A 24,138-nucleotide genomic window follows, 5' to 3' on the forward strand; every position below is an offset into this window, starting at 1 on the left:
CACTTAGACTTTTCTTTAAATTGAATTAATTGAATTTTGAACTTTATAACCCTGTGTACCAAAGTGTATAGTTGTAAATAATAAGAAAAGCTATCAGTAACACAGCGGACCAAGCACTCATCCCACTGGTCTACACAAATCTTTTACCAGTGATTGTTGAGTGCACCGTATGATTGTCTTTTGAATGTGACAGGGATGACTGTGAGACGTGTGAAAATTATGAATGATGATTTGAAGGAGAGTTTTTTTTATTCTACACTAGTGTCCTTTCCTTGATTATTCCTCTTTATACATTGTGTTGTCATTTGAACATCAGTATTAATTCAAAAGTATGTTCAAACAATAATTCTTTTTTAAAAAAAACGCTATTTAGTAGCACACAGATACATTGAACTGTGGTCTTTATATCTGTCAAATCATTTTTTGAAATCAACGATCAGTATTGGCATCCCTTTCTTGTTATACAGTATTTGGCTCATCCTTACTGATTAGAGCCGGCCCTATTTGTTACCAGAACCTGAAGACTGGCATAGCAGTACTGGAAGGTGATGCAAGAAGTGGTATGAGTATCAATAGGGTTGTGAAATGTTGTTAATGTTCTAGAATGTATTTTTTGAAGTGTTGGAAATATAAGGTTTTTATTTTACTGTTGGTGACATTTTGTTCATTTTGAATTGATGGTGTTATTGATATTATTGGTAATTTCATAGGACATACTTTTTTGGTTATTGATTACACGTTTTAACTCTTCATGTTAAATAAGTGTCTTGTTCTATGTTGTCTGAACACGCAGGTATGCACACCTATGAAATCCCGGGAAGGAATAGCGGGTGGTAAATGGAAGCCACACTGCACCGAGGTTACTCGTCTGTTGGAATAACACTGAGAAGCTAGGTAGGGCTGGCAGTGCTAAATTAGGGACTATGTTCTGTGTGAGTGATTGATAGCAAAGAGTTCACTGCTAGAATTTGGTGTGATATCACCTAGAAAGGGTCACACTGAAGGAGTAGCAGGTTCTTCTGAGCTTGAGTGACAGCAAAGAGTTCGCTGGTGAAACTTTGGTCTGATATCACCTAGAAAGGGTCACACTAAAGGAGTAGCAGGTTCTTCTGAGCTTGGTTGATAGCAAAAGTGTTCGCTGGTGAAACTTTGGCCTAAGATATATCCTGAAGGATAAGTCCAAAGGAGTAGCAGGTTCTTCTGAGCTTGAGTGAAAGGTAAGCGGAAGGGATTTACCTGTAGTGTTTGAAGAGTAAACGGAAGGTCTTACTTTGTGAAGGGTAAGCGGAATGTGTTACTTGCAGTGAATATAAATCTATCCTTTATTTAGCACAACAGACAGAGTAGTCAATGTATTTATGTTGTTACTAACAGAGTTATTGATTAAGAGAAATATTGCAGTAAGATTTTGTGGAGGGTCAGTGGTAGGAGTAAAACTGACTAAAATTGAGACTGACAGCTTTGGAAAAAAGAAATTGCATTGAACTATTGCAAAAATGAAATTGTTTGAAGGTTTAAAGAAGCTGTTAGGAGGTAAAGTGAAAAAATCGTTTTTTATTGCTGATGCTCCTGAAGGAACACCTGTGCATTGTATGTCTACCAATTTGGGACAAAATACATGTATGTGGGTTCACCAATGGTGCAAGATTACTGAAAAAGAGGGTGCTATGAGGTTTCCAAAAGATGGTATTTTTGAATTGCAAATTATTGACAAATTAAGGGAAGTGTTATGTGAAATAAAGACACAATCTAAAGCTGCACAATTTGAGGCCTTAAGCCTGTGGGAAAAGACAGCAAGAGAGAAAGCAAGTGAGGATAAAAAGGTAAAACACCAGATACAGGAGAAGGGAATTAATGATGATAAAGAGCTTCAAATAAATAATGATTCAGGGGATGAAATAATGGATGCATTGATAACTGAGTGTCCACCACTTTATGTGCTTCCCATGAAAAATACTGAAAATAGTACACCAGTAAATACTACAGGGGCTACTGCTTCTGTTGAACAGAGAGAAATACAGACTGAGAGAACTTTGCAGACATTTTATATTGACCCATTACCTGTTGATTCAGTACTGACAGTGATACCTCCAGGTGTTACTGCTTCAAATGTGACTGATTCAGTTCAAGAATTACAAACTGCAGATTCACAGATAATGCCTAGAAAAATTATGACTGTCCCAATTAATATGGTCCCTACTGAAAAAGTTCAAAGAACTGCAGAATCAGTGATTATGGCAGGGTTTATTTAAAAAACTCAGACTTCACAGATTAGTGAACAAAAACTACCCCAGACAGATCAAGCACTAAAATATGAGGGAAAATGGTATTTACAACATCTGCAGCCAAGAATAAAATACATATATTTGAAAATTGGATTTTTAAAACCTGCTTTGAGGAAGCAGCAGTGATTTAAAATATAGAGAACATGGGAGAACATATTAACACAGACCATGAAAAAGAGAAACAGCTTAGTGTTTTAAATTCAACATGTCAACATGAAGAAATCAACAATCCCTGCTGTTTAAATAATGAAAATGGGAACCCGTGTCAGGAAAAAGAATTAATTTTCCTGAGTAAGGAAACAGCTGCATGTGCATTAACTACACATAATGGACTGACAGCTTTGGCTCAAAAATATGAATCTGATGTTTCAGGAAGTTTTCCATCTCAGAAATGTTTCAGGGTACATATGGATGATGAAGCAAATGAAAAAATGTGTTCTTCAGGAATGCATTTGCACATTGCAGAAATAAAATATATTTTTAAATGCAATGGGTTTGAGAAATTAGGAGACAAGTGGGCAAGAAAACATGAGAAGAAAAAGAAACCACCAGACCTAGCAAGGAAAATGGATGAGGAAAAAAAGCCACCAGATTTAGTTGAGAAAAATAATAAGCAGAATGAGGGAGAAGCTTTTGCTTACTCACTGAGAGAAAAGGTGGGAGAAGTGCGTGTTCCTATGCCACAGAATAAAAGTGAACTTGCAGCATTTCTGAACACAATCCCACAATTGAGAGACAGACATATGCTGTGGTACCCACAAGTTGATGGATTTGACTTTTTAAAAGAGTTGTGCATTAATTTGGAAATGTTCTTTTACATTGCCATGCAGACTAAATTGTGGTTTGAATCTAAAGTTGTGGAAAGGCCAAGTGAAGAGACAATGAAAAGGGTTTGCATGAACGCACCATCATTTTCAGTTGTAATGGAGGAAGATATAGCAGTGATTACTTTCCTGAAGGGCAGAGTGCCAGCAAAGGATGTTGATTGGGTACAGCTTAAAAGAACACAGGATGGAAGTAAAGGTGTTTTGGTTTGTGCAAATTCAGGTATGGATGTTGTAATGCTGGAAAATGTGTCCTTTTGCCATCTTTATAACAGATTTGAGCATTGGAAGAAGAAAAATAAATGTAAACATGATGCACAAAAACATGGAGGAATGCAGATGCAAAATATGCCAGTTAAGGAAATGCAAATGTCAGTTCAGAAACAGGTACCAATGGCAGGAATTCTTCAAGCACAGATGGTCCCACAAAATAGGGAAAATGCTAAAATGAATTTAAATAGATTGTCCAGAGCAAATGTGAATTATGTCCAGAGACAAAAACAGAACCCAGTTCAACAGGTTGCTCTGTTTGCAAATGAGAGTTTTAACACTCACAATTCCGAATTTGCCAAGTCCATTGTGAAGGCAGTGGAGGGTCCAGATTTAATTGCAGGAGTTTTAAACAAAGAAATTACAAACCCAGTTTTAGAAGAATGTGCACCAAAATTAGGCCCATTTGAGGAAAATTGCAAAACTGTTGTCTGTGACTCTGGCCTAGCAAGAAAACAATTGTTTTGCAAATTAAACAGCACAAATTACTGTACACCAGATAATGTTAATTTTCAGATTCCTGATGTTGATGTACATTTTAAAATGGCCCAACAAGAGACAGCTGTAGCATTATTTTCAGAAAAGACAGTTGAAAAATCACCTTCTGCTTTGGAAAAAATATTAAACACAGAAATAAGAGAGTTCACAGAGAAGGATGACAGGTTAATAAAATGTGCAGAACATGTCTTATTAAAATTAGAACCAGATGACATGTATTCAGGAATACCATCAGTTGCAGGAATGTTACCAATAAAAGGATTTTTGATGGAATTGATTGGAAGTTTGTGTAACTTTCTGATCACAGGTTCACAGAAAATAAATGAAAAGAAGAAAATAGTGCAGGAGATTAAAAACATATTTTTTCCATGTTGTCCTGTGGTACCGAATCCAGCCAATATATTTTTTCACATTCCATGTGGTGAAGAATGGCTTACTTTTAATGATTTTTGCCAAGTTCATGTTACAGTGCCATTGCAAGAGAATAGTCAGGAGTACTGTCAAAAAGAAGATGAATACCTGGGACACAAAATTGGAAAGGGAGGAAGAAAGGTGTCACCAGAGAGGGTGGAAATGATTTCCAAGAAAAATCCACCTCAAATTCAGAAAGAAGTCAGGACATTTTTGGGAATGGTTAGCTGCTGTAGAGAGTGGTTACTAAACCTTTCCCTAGTGGCTAAGCCTTTACTGAGGCTGACACACAAGGGTGTGTCTGATCCACTTCCATTGGACAACAAATGCACAAAAGCATTCCTAGAGTTGAAAGAGAAAAAATGTCGCGCCCCAGCACTAGGAATGAAAGTTTATTTGAAATAAAATACACTAATTTGCAGTGAGAGGGAGGGCTGCGCTCTCTCATTGCCTATTGAAAAAAATGAATGTGTTCAAAGGTCTGTGATGTATTGCCAAATGACCTTTGACCCTAACTTCACAGAAATGTCAGCAAATGAATTGGATTAAGATAAAACTGAATATGAGTGTCTAAATATCATGAAAATATGCATAAAGCCAAATTCAGACTTTAAGGATGAACGTCTGAGTCAGCCCAACAATGTCCATTTTGTAGATGGTCCATGTTTAAAAGGTGACACATTAAAAGCAGCACATGCTGTGCTCCTTATACATGATGTTGTCAAAGCTTCATGGCTTTCAGTAGTTACCCCAGCCCAAAATTCGAAATTGATTTCCCTTACAATTACATGCAGTATATCTGCTCAAATGAGAGTCACTGTTGTCATGGGAGAGAGAAATGCTAATTCAGTTGCACAAATGTGTGTTCTGTTAGCATATACATTCAATGGAATCTTCACAGTTGAATTACAAGAGGGTCAAGAAAATGTTTTTGCAGCAGCACAACAGGGTTGTATCAGGACTGTTTTTGAGAAAAGTGACAACTGCAAAGTGGCAAATGTGTTATTGCAAAAACTGATGCCCAGGTATAGATTGCCAGTTTCTCTGAAATCAGATCATAATGTGCTCTCGAAGATAATGAGTGCAGGACAACAGATTGGACAAGGAAAGGATTGTAGCTATCTGCCTGAAGTGTCAAGCATAATAAAGCAACACAATGGCAGCACAGAGTTACCTTTTGCAAAAGACTGCTTTTCAGCATCACCTCAGTGTCTTGAAAATGCATATGCAAATGCACTTGTGGAAAACACTGATGAGAACACTAGCCATTGCTGTGTAGGTCTGGCTGATGTACAGTGTGCAGTTTCTCACCAGATTGCAGCTGCTACACAAGATCTGCATAATGGATGGTGCAACAGCTTTGGTCTGAGAGATGCTGTGGTGAAACATCTGAATCTGATCAAAGTGAAAATAAGAGTGAAAGGCCTTGGTTGAAAAAGTGCAAAAGGATTGATGCTGCTCTGTCAGAGTTTCACAGCACTTAAGTAGTCTAATTTGCATGGAAAAGGTACAGAATGCCACACTATATGAGCCATTCTGATGGCAAGCTGATGACAAAGAGCAAAGAAATGCTGAAACTGTCCTGTTGAATTCTCCTTCTTTATTATTTTAGTTACTTATTTTAAAGAAGACTATCTGTTCCAAGAAGCTACTTACAGAACTCTGCACTAAAACAATTGAGCTTGGCTATAAATGATCTGATTACAGATAAGACTTGTGTTTGCCTTAGAAATAGAAGTAACGGTGCGTCGCGCGAGCGCGTCGACCAAGATGGCCACCGCCACCGGAGCTCCGTGAGTTCACCGGCCTAATTGGCCGTTTTACGACGAATTCCTGTCAGGAATCTTCTTTTAATGGCAGCGCTTCCATTCTATAACTATTTCCTACCTTGTGACTGATTTTCGGGCGATTTCGCTGTGGGGAACTGCCTCAGCTGGCTCCTTGGTTCCTCTCCCCTGCCTCTGCTCCAGCTTCTGCCGGTTTGCTCTGCATAGGGGGCGGAGTACTGACAAAGAGAGGGCCTGGCTTGGGCCTGGCCACACCCACGACCCAGTTTAGCTGCTGCACCAGACCTTTTCAAGAGCATTTAGGGAATTTTATGCCCTTTTCCCCTCACATTTATCAAATTTTGAGGTGTATTTATATATTTTGTATTTATCTGACGCAAAAGGTTCTTTTTTCACCTCAAGATGGAAAATAAAAATCTGGCTGCTAATAAAAGAAAAAAGCAGATATCGCCTACTCCATCTAAATCTAATGTTGTTGACTCTTCTGAACAGTCACTTGCTCTAATTTTGGAGGAAATTCAAGCGCTGCGCATGAATACTGATACTATTGCGACTGAAGTGAAAAATATTCGCAAAGATGTGGCTTCTATGTCCGTGAAAATATCTGATAATGCTATCAAAATTCAGGACAATAAAAATAAATTGGACTCTTTTACACCCTTGGTGAGTCAAATAGTACCAATGCGTACTCAAAGGCTGGAATTGGAAAACCGTAATAGACAATACAATCTTCGTATTTTCAACCTGCCTGAAGAGATTGAGGGATCTGATTGTCGTTTATATCTAGAGTCTTTACTACCTGGCCTCCTGAATATCAAATTCCCTGAAAAAATTGAAGTGGATAAGGCTCACAGAATTCCCTCGCATAGAAATCCTCGCCACACTAAGCCCAGGCAAATGATTTTTAAGGTTTTGCGACACCATCACTTGGTCCTTATCAGGAAAGCAGCAAGAGACATTCCCTCACTCTTACTGAATGGTTCTAAAATCTTTATCCATCAAGACTTTGCTAAGGAAACGGTTGCTATTCACATGGAATTTTCCTCTTATCGTCCACAACTGAGAAGCCTTGGTTTTAAGTATGGTCTATTTGATCCTTCTACGATGAGAGTCTGGAAAGATACCTTCTCTAAATCTTTTCATCGTCCTGAAGATCTACGTCTTTTTCTGGAACAACAAGTTTCGCCGTCAATGGACACTCATGATCCAGTTACTTGAACGTTTATAATCTATTTTATCCTGGCATTTAAATATTTCTCTCTTCACAGGCTCCAACGGTTTTATGGCCATGCTTGAGGAACGGGTGTGCGTCTCTGTATTCTTCTTTATGTCTCTGTTTCTTGTTTGTCATTTTTCCTTCCTTTTGTGTTTCTTCCTATTGTGTCTTTCCTTTTCTTACTCTCTACATAGAGTCGCTCTTTTCCATGGCTGTTTTTCATTTCCTCTTCTTCTGCTTCATTCTTCTATCCTTTCCCTCCTAATTCCTAATGGCTAATACTCATAATGTTAAAATTGTTTCACTTAATGTTAAGGGTTTAAGGCATCCAGTTAAACGCACAAAAATCTTGGACTACCTGGGTGAGTGCAAAGCTGATATTTGTTTCATCCAAGAAACGCATGTTGATGACAAAATTTTACACTATATGAAGAAAAAGTGGGTAGATAATATTGTTTCCTCTCCTGCGCAGGGAACGAAAAATGGTGTTGCAATCCTGTTTGCAAAAAGGTTGCACTGTCAGATTCTTAGTAAATTCGCAGACACAGAAGGTAGATATGTAGTAGTTAAGGTTAAAATGTATGACTCAACCTTCTTTTTGCTTAATGTTTATGGTCCTACGGGTGACGACCCTTCGTTTTGGTCCACTTTAACTTCTGAAGTTGGGGCAGGTTCCTTTGATTGTTGGGGGGTTTTTAATGTGATTATTGATCCATTACTAGATAGGCTTTCCACTACAAAATTCCGACCTCCTAAAGTTTTTCATGCTTTTAAATCTTTCCTTCACACAACCAAGTTGGCTGATATTTGGAGGCTACATTTTCCTACTGATAAATGGTTTTCCTTTTTCTCTAATCCCCATAATTCTCATTCTAGGATTGATTATTTTTTGCTTTCGCCTTCACTAATTCAATCAGCCACCAACCCTGTTATAGGTAATATTGATATTTCGGACCATGCCTTAATTTCCTTTGTTTCAAATATTTCTTCTACTTTTGCCAAGCAAAGTCGTTGGCGTATGAACACGAATGTAGTACTTAATGATAAGCATAAGTCTAAACTTTTACAAGCTATTCAAGACAATTTTTTACTCAACCCAGAAGGTTCAACTTCACTTGTGAATAGATGAGATGCCTTTAAGGCCTACATTAGAGGTGCCACTATTTCTATTATGGCCCATGAGAACAAACAATTTAACTCTAATGTTAAACATTTGGAAAAACAAATTGCTAAATATGAACGTTTATTTATTTCCTCTAATGACCCTCAACTGAAATTTAAACTACAAAAGCTTCGTTATGACTTTAATGCTATACTTAGTACTAGAGCAGGACTCCAACTTGCAAAATCTAATGCTAAATTTCGCTTTAATACCAATAGATCTGGAAAACTTCTTGCAAACTATTTACGAATCAAGAAGGATAAAACTCAAATAACATCAATACGTGGTCCTCAAGGTCAAGTTGCTATTTCCCATAATGATATTGTCCAAACATTTTTACATTTTTATTCTAACCTATATAGTAAACCAGCCCCCTGTGATGATTCTTTAATTGACTCCTTTTTAAATAAGTGTAATTTACCTCAAGTTTCTCCCTCAGACAGATTAGGCTTAGACTCTCCAATTACTTGTGATGAGATTTTACTTGCTATTATGTCACTTCCCAAGAATAAATCCCCTGGCCCAGATGGTATCCCAGCTGAATTTTATAAAGAGTTTCAGTCTTACCTTTTACCTTATTTAAGTGCACTTTTCTTCTCATTTTGGTTTCTCTGGCACTATTTCGGGCTCCTTTACGGACGCTCTAATCATTGTTATGCCCAAACCTGATAAGGACCCTACCCTGGTTGCTAATTATCGTCCCATATCCCTAATTAACCAGGACTGTAAGATTTATGCTAAAATCCTTGCCACTAGATTGGCTCCCATACTTCATTCCATCATTCATCCAGATCAATCTGGGTTTATGAAAAATAGGTACTCGGCTAATAATACTAGATCACTCTTACACGTTATTGAACAAAGTCCACATCTTGCTTCCCCTGCGGGAGTGATGGCTTCAGATGCAGAAAAAGCTTTTGACAAAATTCATTGGCAATTTTTATTTAAAACTTTATTATCTTTTAATTTTGGTACCCATTTTATTCGTATGATCTCTGCTTTATATTTTGCCCCTACTGCTCGTTTATTTATTAATGGACGAATTTCCACTCAATTTTCCCTCTTTAGAGGTACTAGGCAGGGGTGTCCCCTTTCCCCACTGTTATTTTTAATTGGAATTGAACCCTTTCTTAATTATGTCCGATACAGTGATAATATTCAGGGTATTGCGATGAATGATGTCACAGTTAAAACTTTAGCCTATGCAGATGATGTTTTATTGTTTATTAGTAATCCTCTTTCCTCTGTTACCTCCTTATTAGACATTATTGCAAAATATTCGGTGGTTTCAGGTTATAAGTTAAATGTAAGTAAGACAGAATTTTTTCCTTTGAATGCTTTTTGTACCCCGGATATGCTACCAAACACCGATATTCTTTGGCAGAACAGTAAGTTGAAATACTTAGGTATCCTATTTGCCTCCTCGTTGCCAGCTACATTAAAACTGAATAGTGATTTTATACTTGACTATATCAAAAACAAATTGTCCAATTGGTCTCCCCTTTATCTCACTTGGTGGGGTAGAATGGAGGCTATAAAAATGAATATTGAACCAAAAATCTTCTACTCATTAGCCATGATTCCCACTCAATTTCCTCTCAAATTTTATAAAGATATTGATAAACTATTATCTAAATTTCTCTGGTCTAACAAGGTTCCTCGTATTGCTTACAGGAAATTAAAACTCCCTAAGTCCCAGGCTGGTTTTTCCCTTCCTGACTTTTACCTCTACCATAAAGCTTTTATCTTAAAACAAAGCTCTTTATGGTTCACAAACTCACACGTGGTCAATCCTCCAGTTTGGTTTGATATCGAATCTTCAATAGTTCAACCCTTTCCACTGCCCTCTTTGATGTCAATGTCTTCTGCATCTAAGATTGTGCGTTTGTCGTCTATAATCAAATCCTCTACATTGATAATTAATGATTTGGATTCTAATTTTGATTTACCCTTACTCTCTACAGTCCACTTGTCTTTATGGCATAGTGCTTTACTTAAACTAAACAGAAACATTAATTTCTAGTCCTCATGGATTTCAAAGGGAATTTTTTATCTTAAAGATGTATATTGTGGAAATGCCTTTATTCCTTTTGAGCAACTGCAGTTGAAATCTGATATCCCAGCTTCTGATTGCTCAAAATACCAATCTTTATGTAATTCAATTTTGGATTCTTTTCCCAATGGTATTCCCTCTTCCAACACTAATGACCTATTAATTTACCTTACAGCTATTACGTCTTCCCCCAAAGCTGTCTCTGTTTTTTATAAAAAATTTACCTCCTCCCAGGGCTCCAATGTTGGTGCAATATCAGCCTTTTGGAATACTGAACTTTCCATCTCCCTATCAGATGACACATGGTCCTCCATATAGCTTAACAGTATCTCTGGTTGGCTTCCAGTGTCTCTTTATCAGACTAATGCTTATATTTTATTTAACACCCTATGGACCCCATCTCGATTATGCCATGCGAAGTTATTACCATCTGATGTTTGTTGGCACTGCACTTCAAATTCTAGGTCACTTTGTCATATGTTATTTAAATGCCCAGTTATTATGAAATTCTGGTCAGAGGTTTGGAATGTCATTTTGAAAATGTTACCTTTACACGATGATATTTCTTATACTATGTTACTATGTAAATCAATTGCCCTTTCCCTTCCTCTTAGTGAATCAGAGGCAAAGTTATTAGATTTTTTAATTACAGCTGCTTTAAAATCCATTACTTTTTGTGGAAAGATGCTTCTTCTCTTTCAGTGCATGCTTGGTGGTCATGGATTATCTTTACAAGAAGAGGTGCTCAGCTGTCTCTTAAAGGCGTTATTCACAATTCGCAGTCATTTCAATCTTTTTGGGCTCCTATTGATTCGTATATAATGCGAGGATATGATTAAGTATTCTCTTATGTCTTTTGATGATTAATTTCCCCTCATTTACCATCCTTTTTGTTTTTCAATTTAATTGTGACTCTATATTGTTTTATTTTATGATTCTATGATATGTGCTTCCCCCTGCCCCCCCCTCTTCTCCCCCTTCCTATTCATTTTTGGCTTATTGCATTTATGCTCATAATTTCAGCATTTACGCATGTAAGAGTTATTCTTTTTGTATTGTATTTGTCTATTTCTTCTGTTTACAAAATAATTCAATAAAATCATTTTGAACCTAAAAAAAAAGAAATAGAAGTAACATTGTTATATGCTCAGCTTTTGCAATTAAAAAAAAAATATATATATATTGTCACTTGTGAAATTAAATATATGTGATGAATTATAAATCATTTTATCATGATTTGAATCATCAGAAGGGTGGATTGATGGAGCAGATTTCATCTAAAGTCAGGCATTGTTTTTTTTGTGCTTCAGACAGACTGCATTTAAATTGCATGCACATTTTGGTGCAAGTTAAAAACATGGCACATGAAAAACGGGAAACATCCTTTACAACGAAACTTTTACAACGCACTACCATTACGACGCAACTTTTACAACGCAAACCATTACAACGCATAGCGCTGGGGGGCGCTCTAGGATAGGGAATGTATTTAATATACTATCCAACACCTTCCCTACTATCCACGGGGACTGGAGTTGGAATAGTAAATTAAATAAATCACTATCCAGCGCCTAAAAGCACTATGCGTTGTAATGGTATGCGATGTAAAAACCGCGTTGTAAAGGCATGCAATGTAAAAGTATGCGTTGTAACGTCATACATCCATGAAAAACATGTAAGTGAGGCCTAATCAGTCTTAAATGCTTGTGCTGAATTAACATGTGTTTTTGCAATGTAGAGAAAAGTGGCCTTTTTAGATTTGAAGATTAATAGAATGTGTTTCTCTCTTCCCAGCTCATCCCTTGCAATCTAAATTCACTATTTCTGTCTTAAGAGACTTTGACTTGTAGCATACTTTGATAAACATTTTCAGTTAATAACACCTCTTTTTATAATGTGTGTGAATTAATAATGCACCAAACACTACACAGGGGGCTAAATGCTTTTTGCATGAAAAGCTATCTAAAACATTAAAGCATGTTGCTGTGTGTGCTGTATTAACTCTGTGCGCTATATTAACTGTGTGTGTTTTTAAAATTTACACTAAAACATAAAAGGCTATGTTGCACATTGCACATTTATTGTGCATGTTGTCATAAATAATAGAAAAGCTGCTTTACACTAATAGCTTGGCTAGATAAACATTTATAAGAGGTATTAGTATGAGGGAGGGAAACATAATGGGCTGATTTACATGAAATGTATATTCTCTTTGTGTCTGTTTTATTTTTGGGGCCTACAATTAAATGGCTGCCTGTGAATCCAGCAAGGCTATGACTTGTAAAGAGAAGGGTGCATGCGCAGACTGAGCCAGGTTTCCTCATGACAAGAAGAAGTCAAGGACATCTTGAACTCGTACATTCTTGTGATTTTGCCAATGTACCAGTTAGTTAAAATATCCGTCCTACTGCGCTGTGAATGGAAGGAAGAGAATTACAATGAAACATTTTTCGTTGTATATGTTGCAAACGTTTAAAATGTGTTTATTCATGTATGCTTCTTTTGTTAAAACTGGTATAGTCAGGATTTTAGAATGAGTCAGGAAAGTGAGACTTCATGCCATCATGGCTGACCAATCACGTACAAGTCTTGCTGAAGATGCAACATTTTTGTGTAGTCTGCCAAGAATTAGAGTATAAATAATGACCTCTCTGGAGGCGGGTTTGGCTTCTAGGCTCATTAGGGGGGTGTGTGAGCTCTTGAGAGAAGGAACAGATTAGACCAGACATTCTATGGGTTATGTACGAGAAACGTCCCGGGAGATTGCTAAAGGGCGGAGTTTGCGTCCGAGGAGAGTCAGGGGGAGGTTTCTTGCTTCCACGTCATATTTTGGCACTGCAGGCCACATTCCTTTGAGGTCTCGTGAAGGAGGGGCTGTTTTCCTCTTTAGACACAGACACAGGGAGTGCAGCTGATTAAGATAGAATTAGATGCTAAACTTTAAGTTTATGCTTTGACTAATTAATTAGGTCTGAAAAGATTTATTTGACTTATGCATTTATTTCTCTTTATGGGAGATTTTTGCCAACTATTTAATTATTGATTAGCCTTGCAAGACTATTTTTATTAGAAACTCTTTAAGAATTGTGTCTGATATTTTGCGCCACATTTTCTTTCCTACATGTAATGCTTATGTGCAGACTGTAATGTGTTCTGTTTTAATGCTATTTTTTCATGTTTTCCAAATTCTGTAACCTGATTGATATTTTATTAATGAATAAAGGGTCAGAGAAAATTAACTTTTGACTAGAAAATAAAACCCTTTAAAATACTCAACAACCCTCTTTATTCCCTTGAAATAATAATTGCATTTTTGATTGTTCAGGTTTATTTAAAGTCTCCTGAAATTAATACATGGTGTGAAGGGCCAAGCACCTTTTTCAGCGGTAAATTAGAGGTAGCATGAGGGTTTTACATTGAGAAATTACCAGAAGAAATTACCGCTCCATCACTGGTTCGAAAAGGCCATACTTAATGTCCAACTGCCGGGGCCGGAGAGAGAAGAAAGTTTGCTGTGGTCGATATTCTCCATAGAGAAGTCCACAGCTATTCGGATGTCATGGCCCTTGTGTGCATAGTAGTTGCCGGGCCAGCTCAAGCGACAGAAAGCAGGTGATAAGGGGTTGGGGCACCTGGAAGAGCCCCGTCATAGTGGGCCAATGCGATGGGCCCGCTGCATCTCCAGTGGGTGGTCAAAGGTAAGACCGGTGAGGAGGTCTCTAAGAAAAGACTTGGCATCAGGCCCTTCCGCGTTCTCCGGGACACCAAAAAAACAGACATTGTCTTGCCTGCTCTGATCCTCCAAGTTGATGAGCTTACTACTTAAAAATAGGAGGTCCTGGTCCTGCTCCAGCAGGGTATTTAGACGATCTTCTACCATTTTGACTCGTTGTTCCAGCCCATCAACGCATGTCTCTGCCAATAATGCAGAAATTATTGTGTCCATACCCTCCAACCTACATCCCACCCTCATGATTTTCTGGAGAATGCGCTCCATGGTAGAATCCTTTGTACTATTTGTGGGAGGCTGGAACTGACCAATCACCTGGGACACCGCCCCCCTCAGATTAACCATGGTCTGAGTCTGGAGGAGAGCTTCAGTGAAGAGGAGCTGCTGTGCTGGTTTACCCCTGGGCTTGACAAGAGACATCTGTCCATAGCTGACATAGCTGACCGGCTAGTTTGCCCCTCCATCAGATCCGGCCAGGGCAGGGGGCCAGCAGTCAATGCAGCATCAGCCCCTGTATGTCACCCCCGCCAAGCCACAGAAGGGATGATACGCACTGGTCAACAATGCCCATCCAGTTGTAGGTCCGGGCATGGGGGAGGGACCTGAGTTAGAGGTGCCCACCAATTGAGATGATCCAGTTGTGTGTGGTCCACAGTCTGGCCAGGCACCATGGCTTCCCTGGAGGGTGGCCCCGGGGGAAGCTCGCCGGCCCCACAGATGGCGGTACAGGCATGCTGGGTGTTGCCGGTGGGCCCAGGTCTGGTCCAGACGGTGCTGAGGAGGAGTGCCCCTTCATTGACGTAGGCAAATGGTCCCCAGCAGCAGTCCATTGAAGTGGACCTTTTTCCCCCGATATGTGGACGGGTAGCAAAGCTCAGTCAGTGGTGGCACCAGTCCAGGCAGGATCCTTGGGTGCTTGGGGTGACACCACTGTGGGATGCAGCCAAGAGGGCTCCGCCCTGACCCTCTCCTCCAGGCTGCAATTCTGCAGGGGCCCCACACCGGCAGGGTCACAGGTGTGCAGAGGCAGTGGTGTCCCCACCAGCCCTCGTGTATGGTACAGTCTCATGCTGGGATGGGCAACCTCATGCCGGGAAGTGGCCTGGTCCCATCGGGTACATCAGAGGGCAGCCATAGCCAGAGAGTGAGGTGTGCCCGCAGGGTAGAGGATGCAGCCGGCACTGTAAATACAGGGATGTGCCGGTCAGAGGGTCTTGTCTGTTCTAGGGACCAAAGTGAGGCCAGATGATGGCCCGAGCTTTGTCCCCGGCGAGAGCCCATTGGACCAAGATCACTGCAGTACCTAGGGCTGGGACTCCCCACCTGTCCAGAGGGCTTGTGGCCATTCGTTGAGGCATCTGTGGGCACCAGTTGTGGGGCTACATCCACCCTGGCAGCTAGGGTACAGCCTTTTCCTGGAGGTGGATCAGGTCGGGAGCGCTGCAGTGCTGTGGGCTGAGGCCTACTGTGTTCCACTAGGCCCAGTGGCCCGGTCCGGTGTAGGCCAGAGGGGATAATATTGGCACAGCTGCGACCTCAGCAGAGGTGGGCAGAGGTCAGGGAACAGGTGTCACGCCCTACTGCGGGGATGAGGAGACAAGTCATCAGGCCCCCGCCATGCTTCAAAGGCTGAAGGGTCACTCTGATCGGTTCTCCCTGGCAATGTGAGGCTTGGATTCCGAGGCGGGATTGGGCATCAGCGAGGGCAGTGGCCCCCGTCAGGGAAGGTGCAGGCTGGCGGAGCTGTGAATTGTGGGTCGAGGGTTCACATGCGCCTCCACGCCCAACCCTGCTCCTCTTCGTGTGACTAGCCCATGAGGAGCCTCCGCAGCCATTGTGCTGCTGGCGGCAGTAGAGGGATGGCAGTCGATGGGCTCTCACATCAGGCAAATTGGGGGGATGGTTTGTTCAGCGCCCGCCGTGATGATTGTGCCGCTGTTACCTTCCAGGGCTCCAGAATCAAGCAGCCATCTTCCTTCGTGGTCAGTCCACGCCTGCTCTGTAAATGTTGAACAATAATTGGAGAAACCAATAGGTCTCGTTTACGCAAGAGCTTTTGGCTTTGCCAATGTGTTTTAGCCATGTTGTACTGCAGCATGGCCTTCTGTTCAGCATGGCTAACAGTTAATGGCATAACGCAGAGTGGTGCAGGATAGAAAAGTGTGGTGTGGAGTGGTGTAGAGTGACGCAGCATAAAGTGGCATGGAGTAGTGTGGTGCAGAGTGGCGTGGCGTGGAGTGGCGTATCGTAGAGTGACATAGAGTGGTATGGTGTAAAGTGGCATGGCTTAGGGTTGCGTAGAGTGGCATGGGGTGGCGTGCAGGGAGTAGGGTGTCGTACATTGGAAGGGTGTAGAGTGTCATAGAGAGGAGTGGCATAGAGTTTCATAGAGTGGAGAGGCATAAAGCAGAGTTGAGGAGCCTTCATTGGAGCAAAGTAACTTGTAGTGAAACAGAGGGAGTTGCATGGAGTGGAGTACAGTGTTGTAGAGTGGTGTAGAGTGCAGTAGTTTGTCGTAGAGTGGAGTGGAGTGGAATAGAATTGAGTAGTGTAGTAGAATGGAATGGCGTAGAGTAGAGTATCTTAGAGTGGAGTGGAGTGGAGTGGAGTGGCACAGAGTGTCAAGAAGGGGCATAAGTGGAGTGGCATAGAGTGGAAGTAGAGTGGATTAGTGTGTCATAGAATAGAATGGAGTATAGTGGTATGGAGTGGTGCAAAGAAAGTTGCATAAAGCTTTGCATAGTGTTGTAGAGTGGCATGTAGTGGAGTATAATGTTGTATAGTGGAGTATAGTTTAGTGGAATTGAGTATCATAGAGTGGAGTTTCGTCAAGTGTAATGTTGTAGATTGGAATAGAGTGGCCTAGAGTGAAATGACGTAGAGTACAGGTGTTTAGAGTAGATTGGGGCACAGTGCAGTGAATTAGAGTCCAGTGGTTTAGAGTAAAGCACAGTGGCATAGACTAGAGTGGTGAAGAGTAAAGGGGAGCAACACAGATTGCAGTGACAGAGTGCAGTGGTGTAGGGAGCAGTGGTGCAGGGTAGAGTTGAATGCTGCAAGACAGAGTAGAGTGGCATAGAAGAGAGTGATATAGAGTGCGGTGCATAGGGTAGAGTGGCACAGATTGCACTGGCATAGAGTGAACTGTACAGAGTAGATTAGGGTGGCGTAGGGTGGATTGGCATAGTGTGCAGTGACAAAAAGTGGAGTGGCGTAGAGTGGAGTGATGCAGAGTAGAGTGGTGTACAGTGTAGTGGCGCAGAGTGAATTGGTGTAAAGTGCAGTGGGGTGGTGTAGAGTTGAATAGTGCCGAGTAGATTGTAGTATAGTTCAGAGGTGTGGAGTTCAGTTGCAGAGACTTTAATTTTGTAGAGCAGTGTCATAGCATGCAACAAACTAAAGTAGAGTGGTATAGAGTGCATTGGTATAAAGTGCAGTGGTATAGAGTGGTGCAGAGTAGAGTAGACTGATATAGAGAGCAGTGGTGTAGAGTACATGGTGCAGAGTAGACTAGAGTGGCATAGAGTGCAGTGACATAGAGTGTATTGGTTTTGAGTAAAGTGGTTTAGAGTACAGTGCTTTAGAGTAGAGTGGCAGAGAGTGCATCAACGTTGACTAAAGTGGTGAAGAGTAAAGTGGCACAGCACAGACTGAAGTGCCACAGAGCAGAGTCGAGTGGCATGGCGCACACTGGTATGGCATAGGGTGGTCTAGAGTGGCATGGTGTAGAGTATTGGGGAGGGAGTAGAGTGTCAAAGGATGGAAGGGCTTAGACTGTAGTAGAGTGTCATAGAATGAAGTGGCATAGAGTATCATAGAGCAGAGTGGAGTGGCGCAGATTTGAGTAAAGTAACATGAAGTAGCATAGAGGGAGTTGGATAGAGTGCAGAAGAGTGGTGTAAAGTGAAGTAGAGTGTTGTAAATTGGAGTACCATAGAGTGGAGTAGAGTATCATAGAGTGAAGTGGTGTAGAGTGGAGTAGTAGAGTGAAGTAGTGTGTCATAGAATAGAATGGAGTAAAGTGGCATGGAGGGAGTTGCGCAGAGCATCACAGAGTGACGCAGAGGGTCATAGAGTGGCAGAGAGCGGAGTAAATTTAATGGAGTAGAGTGTCATTGAGTGGAGTATCGTGAAGTGTAATGTCATAGAGTGGAATGTCGTAGAATGGTCTAGAGTTAAGAGACATAGAGTACAGTGGTGCAGAGGAGATTGCGCAGAGTGCAGTGCTGTAGAGTCCATTGGGTTTTAGCAAATTGGTGCAGAGTGGATTGGCATAGAGTACAGTGATGTAGAGTGTAGTGGTTTAGAATAAAGGCAGTGGCATAGAGCAGAGTGGTGAAAAGTAGAGTGGCACAGTGTAGATTGCAGTTTCACAGAGTGCAGTAGCATAGACGGTAGTGTGCAAGGTAGAGAAGGGTAGAGTGTAGTAGTACATGATAGAGTAGAGTAGTGTAGAGTGCAGGGGCATACACTAGAGTTGTACAGAGTGCAGTGTCATAGAGTGACGTGGTACAGAGTATATTAGAGAGAGTAGAGTGACATAGAGTGCAGTAATATAGAGTGCAATGATGTGGAGTGATGCAGATTAAAGTGTTGTAGAGTGTAGTGGCATAGAGTGCATTGGTGTAGAATGCATTGGTGTAGAGTGCAAAAGAGTGGCATAGAGTTTCGTGGTGCAAAATAGAGTGCAGTGGTGCCAACTAGAGAGGGGGAGGGGGCAGTGGCGGTGAGTGCAGTGTTGCAAACTAAAGAGTTGTAGAGTGCAGTGGTGTGGAATAGAATGGCAGAGAGTGCCGTGTTGTACAGTAACGTGTTGTAGAGTGCAGTGGTGTAGAATAGATTGTATTGGCATAGAGTGCCATGGCGTAGAGTGGTGCAGAGTAGAGTAGAGTGGTGCAGAGAGCAGAGGCATAGAGTACAGTGCTGCAGAGTAGAATAGACTGGTGTAGAGTGCAGTGGCATAGAGTCCAGTGGAACATAGGACATTTGCATGGAATGCTGTGGCATAGAGTGCATTAGTTTTGTGTAAAGTGTTGTAGAGTGCAGTGGTTTAGAGTAGAGTGGCAAAGAGGGCAGTGGTGTAGAGTAGAGTGGTGCAGTACAGAGTGAAATGGCACATCTGAGAGAGGACTGGAGCACCGCAAAGTGGAGTTGCACAGAGTGGAGTAGCGTAGAGTGCAGTTTAGTGCAGTGGCATAGAGTGCAGTGGCATGCAGTAGATTGTTTCAGAGTGCTGTGGTGCAGAGTACATTAGAGTGGCATAGAGTGGATTGACGTAGAGTGGATTGCCATGGAATTCAGTGGTGTAGGGTGGAGTGATGCAAAGTAGAGTGGCATAGTGTGCAGTAGAGTAGCATAGAGTAAAGTAGTGGAGAGTAGAGTGCAGTGGCATAGATTGCTGTGGCATCCAGTTCAGTGATGCAGATTAAAGTGCCGTAGAGTTCAGTGGCAGAGTGTAAAGTGTTGCAGAGTAGAGGGTCATAGAGAGCAGTACTTTAGAGTGACGTAGAGTACTTTGGCATAGAGTGCAGTAGTGAAGAGTAGAATACAGTGGTGTCGAATGCAGTAGCATAAAGTAGAGTGTTGCAAAGTAGAGTATAGTGACATTGAAATTCAGTTGTGCAGGGTAAGATAGCATGGAGCAGATTGTTGCAGAGTAGAATGAAGTGGAGTAGGGTGCAGTGGAGTAGATTGGTGCAGAATACAGTATAGTGGTGTAGATTGTAAGGGCACAGAATAGATTAGAGTAGTGCAGGTAGAGTAGAGTGGCGTAGCGTAGAGTGACATAGAGTGCAGTAGTGTAGAGTAGATTTTTTCAGGGTAGAGTGTAGTGGTTTAGAGCGGATTAGTGCACGGTAGAGTGCAGTAACATAGAGTAAAGTGATGTAGAGTGCAGTTGCATAGTGTAAAGTGATGTAGAGTCAAGGAAGGGAATTGAAAGACGGAAAATCAGGAAACAGTAACCAGTGGCAGGGTAGACAAAAGGAAGAGTATAACACCTTAAAAGATGGCCACCGCGATAATGGTGAAACTGCGGAGACGTGAAACTGCACTTGAGATAATTGATAACAATGGAGCAATTAAGAGCCAATTAAGAGTAGTATAAAGAGAGGAAGGAAAGTAGCCAATAATCAGTTGCAGACGGAGAAGAGAGCAGGATGGACGCCCAGAGAATACTCCCTTCACTCACAAGTAAGTCTTTTGTAGATAGAAGGCTAGTGACCATCCACTTTATAAGGGAGGCTAACAATAGGAGTAGTTTCTCATCAGGTTATGCTTCCCTCATAGCTTATGATCCTACAAGCAAAAAGAGGAGACACACCAAATTGTTGCTAAAAGGTGGTAGAGAGGATAAGGCCATAACCTTCCTCACTAAGGTAAGAGATCTAATAACAATAGGGACCTAAAAATTAGATTGTAAATCAGAAGAGTTAATTTTTAAAAATGATGAGGAGAGACCAGTGGGTAACATAAGTCCGTCCTTTTATTTTACATTTTAGGGTACATGAGAGGAAGGCGAGGAGGCAGCAACCTTCCTGTAAATAATCTTAAGAAAATATTACGGTAAGGGGCAAAATAAACAATCATAGATAACTAAGATGGACACAATATATAAATTAAAAGATAGACTCAATTTACCATAAATTAATTTGGTTGACAGGAAAGAACAATCCTAATTAATAACGGAAGTAAGGACGCTGAAATTGCGATAAAGTAAGCAACAGGGGAAACACAATTCTGCACCAAGGTATTAAGAGCCACATCTTTGATGTGGAAACCGTGGAAGGATTTTGTTAAGCGATAACCTAGATTGGAGGCAGAAGGTTCAAATTGGTCTCCTGAAATGTAATAGAAGCTTTTCTTTTGCAGCTGGTCGGAACATAAGCAAGCCATTTAGGACAAATAGCCTAGGGACACAACAGAGGAAATTAATAGCCAAAGGCTTTATTTAGAGGTATTGACAATCATGATTCTGAGCTGTAATAATAACACAAGACAGTTTATTCCTCTTATTAAAATGAACTATTAGGGAACAGTAAATAAATGAGCCTTTTTCCTTATGTAGTATTTTTCTCCTAAAGTACGGAAGGACTGCAATGTTACCTGGAGCCGATTGATTGAGGCTTGATAATAGTACCTATCCAGGTATGCAATGGTAATTTATTTAATTGATATATATTAATAATATTTTAATAAAGCACAATCCAACAGCTTTGATTAAAGAGAGTGACCAAAACCAGAGAGTCCACAGGTTACCAAATAATAGGATGATTAATTGTTTACATATGTTCAATGTCCTAGATGAGGTTTGATACCAGAATAAATGCTTATTTTCTCAGATGAGGTTTGACATCAGAACAGAGACATGTCCAGTATGAATAAGTAACACAAAATGTTTAAGGAACATATTGGTGTTTAGTACAAATGTGAGGAACTACAGTGAATTAACTTGTCAATGTTGAATGGGTATATATATATGTAGATCGCCCTGATGTATTAGCTGAGAGCAAGCAAAGGAATGTTAGATGAGGTCTGATACCAGAATAATTGCTTAATTTCTCAGATGAGGTTTGACATCAGAACAGAGACATGTCCAGTATGAATAAGTAACACAAAATGTTTAAGAAACATATTGGTGTTTAGTAAAAATGTGAGGAACTACAGTGAATTAACTTGTCAATGTTGAATGGGTATATATATATATATGTAGATCGCCCTGATGTATTAGCTGAGAGCAAGCAAAGGAATGTTAAAATAAAATACCAGTTTTTATAATAATATAATATTTATATTTTTGTTTAGATCTTTTTAAACTTGAAATTGTTGTCCTGAAGAAGGTGACGATCTTTTACACCGAAACGCTGCGTCAAGTCTTTTTCAAAGAAAAATTTGTTTTATTATGTATTGTGTGTTTTTTTAAATAAAAATGATGTTTTTATTGTAATGAATGAATAATGAAGATATAAGAATTAACTGGTAAATAAAATAGGTATATATGTTGTTAATGTTAATGTTATTGTGATTTGTATAGCGCACGGCTGCCTCAGCCAAGGGGCGTCCCGGCGCTGTGAACAAACAATTTACAGAAGGAAAGAGGCGCAGAAATGGAACAGTTAATGAAGAGAAGAGTTTTAAAATGGAAAAGTTATTGAAAGAGATGGGTTTTGACAGCCTTTCTGAAGGCTAAGAGGTCCTGTATCCCACGGATAGCTTCAGGCAGGCTATTCCATAACTTGGCCGCCAGAAAGCTAAAGGAACGGCCGCCCACTCTGGCCAGTCTGGTGCGGGGAATGATCGCAAGATGCTGCCCCTCTGAACGGAGCGATCTTCTAGGGATGTATTCTGACAAAAGCGGGCAAAGCATTGGGGGAGAGGAGGTTTTAAGAATTTTAAAAGCTAGGCACAATGCCTTAAACTGGACCCTTTTGCCCACCGGGAGCCAGTGCAGTTTTTTCAAGGCTCCAGATACGGAAGAATAACGCGGGAGACCTACCAGAGCCCTGGCTGCCACATTCTGAACTCTCTGCAATCTAGTGATTTCAGCTAGATTTGCCCCCAATAAAAGAGAGCTGGCATAGTCCAGTCTGGAAAGGATGGTCGCCTGGACAATTAATTGGCGGGTGCGGCAGTCAAAGAACTTCATAATGGGCCTGATGTTACGCAAAATGCCAAAGCACGTGGCGGCTACTTTTTTAGTGTGGTGAGTGAACTTTAAAGCACAGTCCACCCAGACTCCCAAATTTTTAACGCATTCCTTCGGCATAGGGGGTGGGCCTAAGACATCAGGCCACCAGTTGTCACCCCAGGTCGAAGTGTTTTTACCCAGGAGCAATATCTCCGTTTTCCCCGCGTTTAATTGAAGGAAATTCGCCGTCATCCAGTCGGTAATGTCAGTGAGTGTCTGTTTAAAGTGATGAGCCTCCAGACCGCCGTTGTCATTAAGTGACACCACCAACTGGGTATCATCTGCATAGGATACAAGTGCCAGACCGTTTCTTTTAGCCACCTCCGCCAAAGGGCGGACATATACATTGAACAGGGTGTGGCTCAGGGAAGAGCCTTGCGGCACTCCCTGTCCAATGCTATGTTCCTCAGAGATGTAGGGGGGGTAGAGACTCTGATAGACCTGTTGGCGAGGAAGTCTCTAAACCATCCCAGAGCTGTCCCTGTAATACCAACTTCCTCCAATCTCGTCAAGAGGACCTCGTGCGACACCGTATCGAAGGCAGCACTAAGGTCCAGCAGGACCAGTGCTGCCGTACCGCCGGTGTCGAGAATGGTGCGGAGATCCTCTGAAACACTGAGCAAGGCGGTCTCGGTGCTATGACCCGCTCTAAACCCGTGTTGGGAGTCATCCAAGATGTTATTGGTGAGGAGGAAGTCGGATAGAATGTTGTTGACATGTGCCTCGATGATTTTGGCAGGCCAGGGAAGCAAGGAGATGGGTCTGAAGTTCTCAGGAAGCGAGGGATCTAAAGTGGTTTTTTTTAGAATGGGGGAAACCCAAGCCTGCTTCCATTTGGAGGGAACTTTAGCGGTCGAAAGGGACATATTGATGATGTCTCGGATGTGTTCGATGATAAATTCGTGGGCCTCACAAAAGGTATCCGGTTTTAGGGGGTCGGCCGGGGAGCCAGATTTAATCTTTTTGCAGATTTTGAGGAAACTCTCTCGCTCTAGCGTAGGTAGAGAGGAGAGAGAGGGCCTGGTGGGGTCAAAGCTAGCCAATGTCTGCGGATATTTAGGAAAGGTGTCATAAATGTTCTTGATTTTATTAGAGAAGAAATTAGCCATATTATTACAAAGGTCAGGAGAAATGATAGTGGTGTTAACGTATTTTTTGCAGTAAGGTCTTTCAGGATTTTAAATACAGCTTTCGAGGTTTAGAGCTGTTACTGATT

Source organism: Lissotriton helveticus, chromosome 10 (genome assembly GCF_964261635.1).
Source record: "Lissotriton helveticus chromosome 10, aLisHel1.1, whole genome shotgun sequence".
Classification (NCBI taxonomy): Eukaryota; Metazoa; Chordata; class Amphibia; order Caudata; family Salamandridae; genus Lissotriton; species Lissotriton helveticus.